This window comes from Megalops cyprinoides, chromosome 9, assembly GCF_013368585.1.
Source record: "Megalops cyprinoides isolate fMegCyp1 chromosome 9, fMegCyp1.pri, whole genome shotgun sequence".
NCBI classification, from domain to species: domain Eukaryota; kingdom Metazoa; phylum Chordata; class Actinopteri; order Elopiformes; family Megalopidae; genus Megalops; species Megalops cyprinoides.
This window is the reverse complement of record NC_050591.1, coordinates 23,102,670-23,113,724: the sequence shown is the minus strand read 5'-3', so window position 1 is coordinate 23,113,724 and position 11,055 is coordinate 23,102,670. Positions and strand designations below refer to the sequence as shown.

At 37.9% G+C, this 11,055-nt stretch overlaps 1 non-coding gene across 1 annotated transcript; it reads right to left on the bottom strand.

The window, feature by feature from the left end:
- Positions 1-1,203: 1,203 nt before the first annotated feature.
- trnav-aac lies at positions 1,204-1,276 on the bottom strand. The gene has a single exon. It is a non-coding gene; the product is annotated as a tRNA-Val (tRNA).
- Positions 1,277-11,055: the final 9,779 nt, after the last annotated feature.

Genomic DNA, 11,055 nt, shown 5'->3' with positions numbered 1-11,055 from the left:
ACAGCGGAGAGTTCTTGAATATCCAAAATACACAGCTGTGCGTGTTCAGCTCTCTGCTGCCCCCCGGAGTCGTTCTCTGTGCTCACAACTCAAGTTCAATGTATATCCATTTACACAGCCCGGAAACACAGATCTTTTCTTTCTGTGACCTTGGTGTTTTCGTCTTCTTTTTGCATACAGAGAATCACGTGACGACACTGTACACAATTATTAATAAACAGCTAGCGATGGAGAGGTCAGACCATCCTTGTCGAACCAGTCCCATCCAACCCCAGGATGCTCCAATCCATTTGTCTGGGGCTCCCCGCCGTGGTAGTTCTGTGAAATTACAGCATTTCAACGTTCTCGTTTTGCCATAAATGTTTTATTTATAAATGTTTATTTTATTTGTAAACATTGGTAGTGCTTTTTATATTTTGAAATTATATGTGAATATTTTACATATTATGAAAATATCTAACTGATATCTGACCAGATAAGTGGCGGAGACCAAAAGTTAAGTCAGTTGAAAAAGACTGAGTAGTCATGGTAGGCTGCTAAGCTTTTTTTTCTCCAGAAGAAATACACTGCACAAAATTCTAATAATTACCAGACGTGGATGGTATTATTAGAGGCAATGGGAAAAACTAAAGCGCAGTAAGATAAAAGGGGATGGCGTTGCATACAATTGAAAATGAGAAACAAACTCGGAAAGTATATTATTTGAAGTAGAAAATTGTTTAAATACATGATTTTACTGACCCCAGAGAAATGTTTAGAGAACAATCGGATCCAGCTCAAATTTGCTGTTATCCTTTCGGTGTACTGCTCTAACGTACTCCCTAACTTTACGGACTGAGTGCGGACTTGTTTAGTTTTGTTCTCCTGCATGTAAAATAATGATTAAACAGATGACAGTTTTGAAACTTGAATAAAATAGTTCATTCGGTATATGAGACGCACAGCGATACCGGCAAGAAAACCAATGTAAGACCTGAATACGTGTTTCCATGACAAAAGAAGTAAGGCTATGAAAACCACGCCCACTGCTTGTTTGGTTTGACCCATCCTCGACATACCTGCTAACGCTATCCATCACAAAGCATAAAGACATCGGTTAAGTAATACAACATATAATTAGTTTACACTCTGTTTCCTGTCTTAAAATATGAAAGCCAGTTATTAACAAATGGGTGCACTGGCTACAAAGTCAAAATGAATCCGTGTTCCCGCCCGGTTTCGAACCGAGGACCTTTCGCGTGTTAGGCGAACGTGATAACCACTACACTACGGGAACTGCGGTACTATGCATATTGAAAGGTAGTGTATCTAAATTCTTTCAATCCCGCGATCAACTTCTAATCATTTTTGACCGTTTTAATTTTTGTTCCGTTCTTCGTCTTCACTACAATTCCTTCAAAATTCTGCTGATTTATTTGACTTCGGCTCTCTTCAGAGCCCTCGTTCTATGCAACTGAAATGAAGACCGTGCCCACATATCGACATCATTCCCAAACTATTTCTTCTTCTTCGAGGGATTTATGTGATAGTAACCTAAAAAAAGACTACACTGCCTCCTAGTGTTGAGAAGTTTGGATCAGAGAATGCCAGAAAGATCATGCCCCACAATGTAAAACATACAAGGGGTAGACAACACCAAATTAATTGAAGTAACCCAATTGCAATTAAAAAGGACTCTACACACGTGTTTCATATTAATGTCAACAGGCATACTAATTATCAATATGTTTCTGGTATAATAGACGCTTTAGAATCAACACTTATTAAGTAAGTTTTAAAGCATAATGACAGATCTAAGAGACATTAAAAGAGGTCAAAATGTTGGTGCCCGAATTACAGATGAGTCAGTCACAGAAACAGATTTATTTGATGTGTCAGGTTGGACAGTGTTGAAAATTATGACAGCATATGCCAAACAGAGAAAAACTGCATCAGGAAAGAGGAACAGTAGTCGCACGTCAAAGCTCACTGACAGCCATAGACGTAGACTTAACGGTCACTAACAGCTAAATAGTTAAACAGCTGCTAAAATCCTAAAAAAGCCTCAGAAATTATCGAAGAACGAACTTAATCTATACCTCTGTCAGTCACTCTGAATAAAAACTGTATGTCATTAACTTCACAAAGTTGACTTAGAACGTGCTTGTAAAAAAAGAAAAAACATGCAAAATGCATCACTTGGTCAATGGAAAATTATAGAATGACGAACCATCTTTTACTGTTTCTCCTGCTTCTGGATGGGTTTATATTTTGAGAGACGAAGGAAGCCCTCTACTCCCATTGCCTCTTCCCAACTGTTAAACATCATGGAGCTGCTATGGTATAGGCAACCATCACATGAGAGTCATTGGGTCCAATAATTACTCTGTATAGTAGAATTATGTCCAAGTAATATGAAGCCACCAGATGCACCCATTATTTCCATGTTCCCATATTCCAAGATGATAATGCTCTAATAAACACTAACAAATGGATTCATGAGTGGTTTCATGAACAACAGGATGAAGTCAAACACCTATGACCTCCCCAGTCTCCAGATCTAAACTTCATTGAGCCTTTCTGGTAAATCTACTCTACACACAGACTGTGGAGTAGATTTCTGCCTCTTTCATCAATAAGAGAACATGGGCCAGAATTTCAGGAACCACACAGACATCACACAATCTAGCAGAATGAATCGTGGAGTTTACGCTGTATCACTAATTTCACCATATGGCTAGTGTAGCAGAGCTGAAAATAATAGCCTCTGTGAGTTATGTGTAAAGCAGATAATGTTGTGGTGGCAGGTAGCAGAATGCTTTCAGCAGTGACCTCACTCCATGAGACTCTGGTTAGCTAGCGTTGTTCCCTATAGAGCTCGACTGGAATGATAGTTATTTTAATAATCGTTCATTAACTTAGCTTGCTCATTAGTACTGTAATTTGTATTTTCCATAGCTGTAATTTCTATATAATAATAAACTATGATGCCCTGTCACACCTATTTCATTCTCTTCTGTAGTCACTAGCTAGCAGGGCAGAATTGTTTGAAACAATAGCCAGAAGTGTGGATAGATAGCTATAGCACATGAATCTTAAATAGATTTATTACTGCATTAATGGCAGGAGAGAGGGGCTCATTTGAGGCTCTGGACAGTTAGCAAGCTAGAATGTTATTAATTTGAAACTAATAAACTTTTTTTTAGCTACCTGATATGAACTGATATGGTTTGCATAGTTGTTAGATTTTTATTTTTTCCAAATATTCAACAATATTTTACTGCTCATATACCAACAAATGGCCGAGGGTGCTTGGAGTAGCTCTAGGACCCAACATCTGATGTGAGATGAGATCCACCTAATGGTAAAGCTGAACTTGCTCTGATTTGCTGTCTCAATGTGGATATTCACCAGAATATTCCATAATAACCCCATTATATATCTTGCTCGTGTGTAAAGACACATTACATTCTGCTCTGTTCACAGTAAGCAGCTTTGTGACATGCTCGTGTGTAGACATGTCTTGTGGTTTGTGTCACGATGATGTTAAACCAAACATTGTGACCACTGCTATGCCCACAGCCCTCCTGAGACGGGTTTCTGTCCCTCCGTCCCATATACTGTAGCGCTGTCTGCTCCACATTATTTTTACAGTCAGATTCAGACCAGAGTTGACGGTAATCCCCCTGTCTGCCCTTACGGGAAACGTCGATAAATAAAATGGATTGAGATTCGGATTGATTTACCTGTCAAGAGTCCTCAGTGAACACAGTGGATCAGTGGAAAAGTCGATTTGCATTGATGAGCATCCTGTAACTTCATTGTATACTGCGTCTTGGACCATCTCTTCCTGCGGAGATCAAAGATAAATGTCTCCGCGTGCTCGTCCGCAGTCCCACAGAGGCCATAAATACCCGGACAGATTTTCTCGAGAACATATCGTAATCCTTCTCATTCATCACCAGAATGCCCGTAACCGCTGTTACAAAAATGAACCAACCAACTCAAGTGCCCGCACATTTTATGTGCGTGTTACTCCCTCTTAAATTAGAGAAAGAGGGTTTGTTTTTGGTAGCTGATGAGATTGTTTTCAGATTTATTGCGACCCCTAACCCCACCACAAAAGTCAAATTCCGCAGTCATTATATTTTATGTTTTTAATTGTACTCAAGTTGAGAACTACAGTGAAATGCCTGAAACACTAGATGGCAGCAAAACATCACGCAACCTTCAGACATTGAAAGTTCGAACTAAGTATTTATTTATTTATTTACATTTAATTGTATTTCAGAACGTTTCTAAGAACGGAACTGAACTGAAATCTGTACACGGCATGTTTTAATTTATAATTAAGTAATTTGCGAATGTTTTGTTTTCCAATGATGCTATAAACTTGATAGATGTTTCACATTTCCATTCTTTCACTGATGAACGAGGAGTGCAATATTCAGCTGGGACGACCTCTTTGAGGCCACCTTGTCACTAATGTGGTGTGTGTAGGCTACATCAGAGGGGAAAACACCTGAGTCTTGAACACAACACTTACTTAGATATTTACTTATTGTATTGAGTCAACACAGGTGAAGCTTGCTGAGGCGGGGTAATGCAGAGCGTTAACTGTCAACATGTGAGCAGGGATATGGTGACCTCACGGAAAGGACATACAATCTAATTTACATGAATGGATGTTTCCCTTGATATCCCTAAGTGGGTCCATGATCACAGCAATTCCTTTAAGATTATCTTACAAACTTCTTATAATCTCCAGTCACCCAGATGTGCACTATAGATCAGTGGTGGTTGAGGTAAGTCACTCACTTCACTGTAAAAAAATTTGGGATCCTTTTAAGACACTATACAATGCAATCTGTCAATGATTATTATCCTAGATCTCATACTGTCTACATTCCCCACCTATGGTGACAATGGTCACCTCCTCCACAATTTCCTTCTGATTTATTAACTAGAACAGGACTATATTCTGCAGAAATCTTCAGAAATTCAGGCATCAGAGAGAATTTCTTGTAACTGGAGAAAATGAACGGCTTCAGGAAGCAATGCCTTTTCACAAGAATTGACCACCGTAAACTAAGTTTAAGATGATTACAAAAAATCAGCCACTCTCCTGGTGTCTTCGCCTGGTCTGTTTTTCTCAGTGGTAAATAATCGTTTGCAGTTCTCTGCAGTTAACACTTTAAGCATTTGTAGTAAGTGTGGCTCTCCAGGACAGATCCAATATGTATTTTATTATTTTTCATGTTCAAAATAAAATAATCATTGTCAACTTCAATTTTATGTTGATATTCTTTTTACTGCAAGACATTTAAGATGTACCAAAATAGTTTTGCAATATAGTTGAAACACTATTTCTGTGAACATGCTGACATGAAATAAATGGAATGGAAGTTGCATGGTGATTAAAATATGGCAAAGACAGCAATGTTCAGCTGAAGACAGAAAATAATTAGTATCTTGTTGTGTGAGAGCACACACACTAAGTAATTCCATGAATGCTCATCATCTGGTGAGTTAAGCTCTCCATTTTTGATGTTTTTTTTCCCCTGCATGTCAATGCTATCAGTGAAGTCAGCGAATATGAATGTTGTGGAAAAAAAGTCTGGAGTATCAAAACTGATTTGCTCCATGCTGGTTCTTTCCTGTTGGGTGAGACAGCAAGTGGTTTAGCATAGCCAGGTAAAATGGCTGATTGATATGTGTACAGTGTGTCCTTTAACATTTCATGCATTCAATGGTTTAGTCCAGAAGCTTGGCATTCAGCAGGATCAGCTGTCACAGTTAAGCATATTCCTTGGCTCCTTCCTCTGTTTGAGATGTTGTGAAATTTCATCTCTGCTAGATGATCCTGCCAGCTTAACTACAGCCATAACATATTTAAATAAAATGAACTATTCACTGAAAACTGAGTAAGAAAAGCAGCAGGAAGGGTGTTTTCTCTGCTCACTTTTCAATGACCAAACACAGGTTTCCCTTCTGCCTGCACAGTGCCATGCACCCTGGCCATTTCAACAGCCGTCTCTCCATTCCATTATGAAATATGAATGGAACTATTGTACATATTTCCTCTGGCTTCCTCCTGGTAGAGAAATTGCGTCATGTTTATTTGCTCTTTGTTGGTTGTTGCCACAGTCGGCCCAGAGGGACTTCCCTGTGCATCGTTCCTGTTGTGCCATCTCCACTCTCCACTCATGTATCGAATTTCCTCCCTCTTTCATTTTAAAAATGATTTGATAGTTTTTTGGAGTCTTAATTTTTTTCAAGCACTTATTTGCCCTTTGGGTTGGTTGACTTGGTTGTCGGGGGGGAGTTATGAACGTGCGGCTAACACAGTTTCTGTGTCAGGTGTGGTGCAGTCTTCATGGTAATGGAAAGGCATAAGGTGAGGTATACTGTATATGAATGGAGGTGCCTGACAGTCCTCTCTGTCTGGACCCATTCAAATCCTGCCCCCATTCCCCATCCCTTCACCCTGGCCCATACTAGTGTAGTTCACAGGGGCATGTAGCTCTTTGGCTGTGTATGTGGTTCCGATGGGTGTGTAGCTCAGACAGAAGATGTTCCACTAGAATGTAATGTAAGTGATAATATTTTATTTTTAAAAATTAATGTTATGTTGTTGAAAAGGGTGTCATTAGTGAAAAGTAGATCCATGTTTGAAAGTATAAAGCAAAATAATAAAACAAAGTAATAAAGAAGCATGTATGTTTATTATTTTGCAAGAGTACTTTCATACAATGGTGGAGGGGCTTTGCTTGTAACCCGAAGGTTCTAAGTTTGATTTGTCCAAGTAACCCAAACAGAACTCCCCCAGTAAATATCCTCCTGCATAAATTCATATATTACGCAAAAAATGTGAGCTAATTCAGTTGCTTTGGATAAGCATATTTATTAACCAAACAAATAATAATTGCAAAATAATATAATAAAGGCTTTAACTCAAATATTAATGGAACAATCTGACACAAGGGCAACTTCAAAGGAGGAAAACACACACACACACACACACACACACACACACACTGGAAGAGAACCTTGATGAAAGCAAAATGACATTTAAGGAGTAAAAATCATAGTGCAACTTTAATGTCGGTACTTACGAGTAAATATGTCATAAATAAAAGTATATACAAAAATCACAAGAGCAAGTGTTTTACACCAGTGTGTGCCTAATAGTATAAAAATATATTCTATAGCACTTGAATGATTTAGATCGTAAAATTACGTATAGAAATTACCTGAACAAAGAAAATGATTTGACTCATTTCAGCGTAGAAAGGCTAAATATTCAAGTTTAACAACAGGTTAGTCGTTATGTGTTTGATGCATCTTGGGTCACGAGAATATTTTAGAGTTATGCATTCTGTATTCGCAGTTGCCACTTATATTTTCACAAACTGGTGTTTCTCACAACTCTCTGGGTCCAAAGGTAGCATTTTAAAAACACCATTTGAGTTTATAAGCTCTCTGAACATTAGAATGTGAACTGAAAGATTTTCTTTGAGCAGTGTATGGTAGACAGGTAAATATCGGGCTGCCAGCGCTACAATTCTAGTATCCCGCAGTTAAGTGTACAGTTTAATCATGTCAACAATTCTGAATAATTTTGCATTATTACAGGGATGTTAGTGCACTTTCCTTTTATGCTTTTAAAATAATCAGGCTACATACCATGACGATTTGTGATTCACCGAGTGAATGTTTGCGTCAAGCTGAATTTTCAGACGTGAAAGTCTTCTGTGTGTTGTAGTTTTCGTTTATTCAACACTCTCCGTTTGTGTATTTCGTGAATTAGATCAGAATAATCTGTTCGTAATGTTGGAATTGAAATGCACCATAAAAACGCATGTAAATATAACCAGGATTATTAATAAAGCGGCTGGAATTTATGTTTCGCTTGGACTGTAATTGCACGTTCACTTTGAACATAATCGGCACCGAAATTCCTGTTTCTGGAATTATTTTTTAAAAATATCGTGTTTTGCATTAATTTTGATCCTTGCCGCGATTCATAAAGGGCAAGAAAATGCCTAATGTTTCAAATGAAAAGCCGGGCAGAAGCTTATGGTGTGTAAGTAGCATCGCCTGGCACATATCGTGGGTGTAAACGTGCCTGTACAAGTTTCGGTTTGCTTTACTTCATTCTCCACACAGGGGCACTGCACCCCCGGGACAGCCGCTCCCACGTCTCCAAGCTCCGCTTGGGCCAGCTCTATTCCTGACCCAATATTTTCACATCAGACATTATGACTTATTACCATTGAATGTATGAATGTATGAAATGATGCCAATTCGTTTATATTAATTAGATCCCAGGATCCATCTCATAAGCTGATTCATACCACACTGTAAATAAAAAGATACTTTGTGTAAAATTGCTCTCATTTGTTTTACCTCTCCAAACCAAACACAACCGTTGATTTCTCGTACAAATATGGATAAATTTACCGTAAAATAAAACTAGATAAACTCCGATTCTTGAGAAAATGCTTGGAATTTACCTATGGCAAGAGTACAAACGGTAACTCCGCAACAGTAACAGTGGTAATGCTAATAATACCGACAGTAAAATTGCACTGTGTACTACATATAATAGCATAAAGCCAAAAAGAATGTATACATGTAACGTTTTTTTTTTTACTTATTATTGCGTGAAATCCAAAGAAATTCAATAGTAGTATTTCAATTTATTATGTGAAATACATAATGCAACGTGTACATGTCTTATCTATGTCATCTTTTTAGTTTTATTTCTTAAAAGTACCAACAAGCCGGATGCAGCATTGATAAATATCCCTGTTGATCACTTGATTGATTACCTCTCGCAAAGGTCATGCGGGCGCGCGGTAATTTCCTTGCGCCCGAGGCTCCCTTTTCACTTTTAGACTGGCGCGACAGCTCCAACTACACAAATTATGTTTTTATTTTAACCCCTAAATTACCTCACAAATAGAACAAAATACCACAAAACAGGCTGACTGTCGAGTTTGAAACTACACTGTTCTACATTTTATACAAAATACCAAAGAAAGAAAAAAAAATGTTAAGAGACAATTCGCTCGGGTGTGAATTGTCTTTCCTCTTATGGGACAAGGTTTAAATCTGAACTATAGGACAAGCTATTAATTTAGCTATACTAGCCAGGGTCCTGAACCCAATTAATTTCTAATAATTACAGCCCACAGGGCTGTACAGATCTTTGCGCCACTCCCCGGTCCTGGCATTCCGAGCCACGGGGTCAGCGTATCATAATAAAGTATGTATTCTGAAAGTAGTCTCGAGAACAGTGAGTTATTGCAATGAATGAAAACTGTTTCCATTTAGGCTAATTGAGCGCGCTGCCTCAAGCTGTAGCTGTGGGGCTGAAAGCCTGCTTCCTGCAGCGCGCACCTCCTTTTCCAGCACACTGTAATATTTAACAACATCGTTTGAGCCATTATTTTGGGGTAAAGCAACAATAACTACAGTACAATAATGAATTTAATCTTTCTGTTCCAGGTCAACAAAACAGGGTTTTGCGCTGTAGAAACAAAATGTAAAACCGGAGTTAAGATCTATCCTAATAATGTACAGCATTACGACTTGTCCGGAGTTGTCAGTTGTGCTACGTTTTATTTACTCTTGAATATCAGCTTTACATGTATATGATTTTTGGTAATATGAAAACATCTAAACATGCAAGTAAAGCACAAAAATCTCCTTTTGTTTCTTTTCTTTTAACTGAAAGTAATACATTTGCACTGATAAACACTTGCACTCGCATTTGAATGACGCATTCATGCGCATGTGTTTCTTTTTATTTTAACACATTCAGGTTGAAGGCGAAGTTAATTTTATACTGATAGTCTAGTATTAAGTGTTCATTCCCCGGTCTCAATTGTTTCAAGTGCACGTGCAGCACAAAAGCACGAGAGACCATTGTATCCACTGTGCTAAATCAGAATGTGGGAGAGAGACAATAACTCATAGAATTGGAGGGAACATGGAATAAATTATCTTAAATGGTTGAACACCTACCGTGTACAATATATATAATGTAATTCAGGAGGTATTATTGAAATGCCGACGTAATTCTTAGACCTTCGTTTGGCGAAAATGTATGCAAAATGACGACACGGTTCATGAATGTATATTTTACAACAGCAGACTAGGTGAAAACCTGTTAAAGTTTTACAAGTGTCCACGCACCCTTGATGTGCTCATATGATCTCATAATGTTTTATTTACGGGAGATCCGTTTAATTATTGTGGCTCCCACACCTGATAATGATATTCGCTTACTTCTCATATTGTAACCGGTACTAATTAATACTATAATATATTTCTGTTCCAGCCAAAGATCTTTTTTCATAGGTTGTGCAGATTACTGAAAAAAATAATGGGCCTATCGTTAATTTATAACAACCACACTGTAATTAAATAGTTAATAACTACTGTTGCAGCCAGCTAACGGTTTTGTTCAATTATGAGCCGCAAAACCTACGTACTATTAATGCTATAGGTTTTTTAGTCTTTTCTGAGATAACACGGCATGATTTACAATTATCAATCAAAGGATTTGACCACAATAACCTTTTTCTCTAATTATTAAACGTTATTAGAACAAGATTTAAAAATCGGATCACCTTTTATTTCCAGGATTTTGGGTTCCAATTACCCCGTAAGCAATGGCATTTACGCGCACGCACAGTAAGACGCATTAATTCAAAGTATTTAACAGATTAATAATTGTCACCACCGCAAAAATGGGCAGCGTTTTATTAGAGATGTCGGTTCCGAATCCCCACCTCTTCGCACGCCGGGGGAGGGGTAAAGTTTTCATTCATTTTCGAATAATCGTAATGATGGTCAAAATATAATTAAAATATATAAAACATTTAATGAAAACGTTTTACATAGGTAATTTAGCTGAACAGTGATTAATGTGATTTAATTTAAGCACAAAGGTATGTATAGTAGCTGTTTGAGAATAGTTCATTATAATTAATGTCTCTGCTTCTCCGCAGATCTTGGGTAGCGGACGGCTCTGTTTCTGACTCAGTGATCTTTGAAGATCTGACA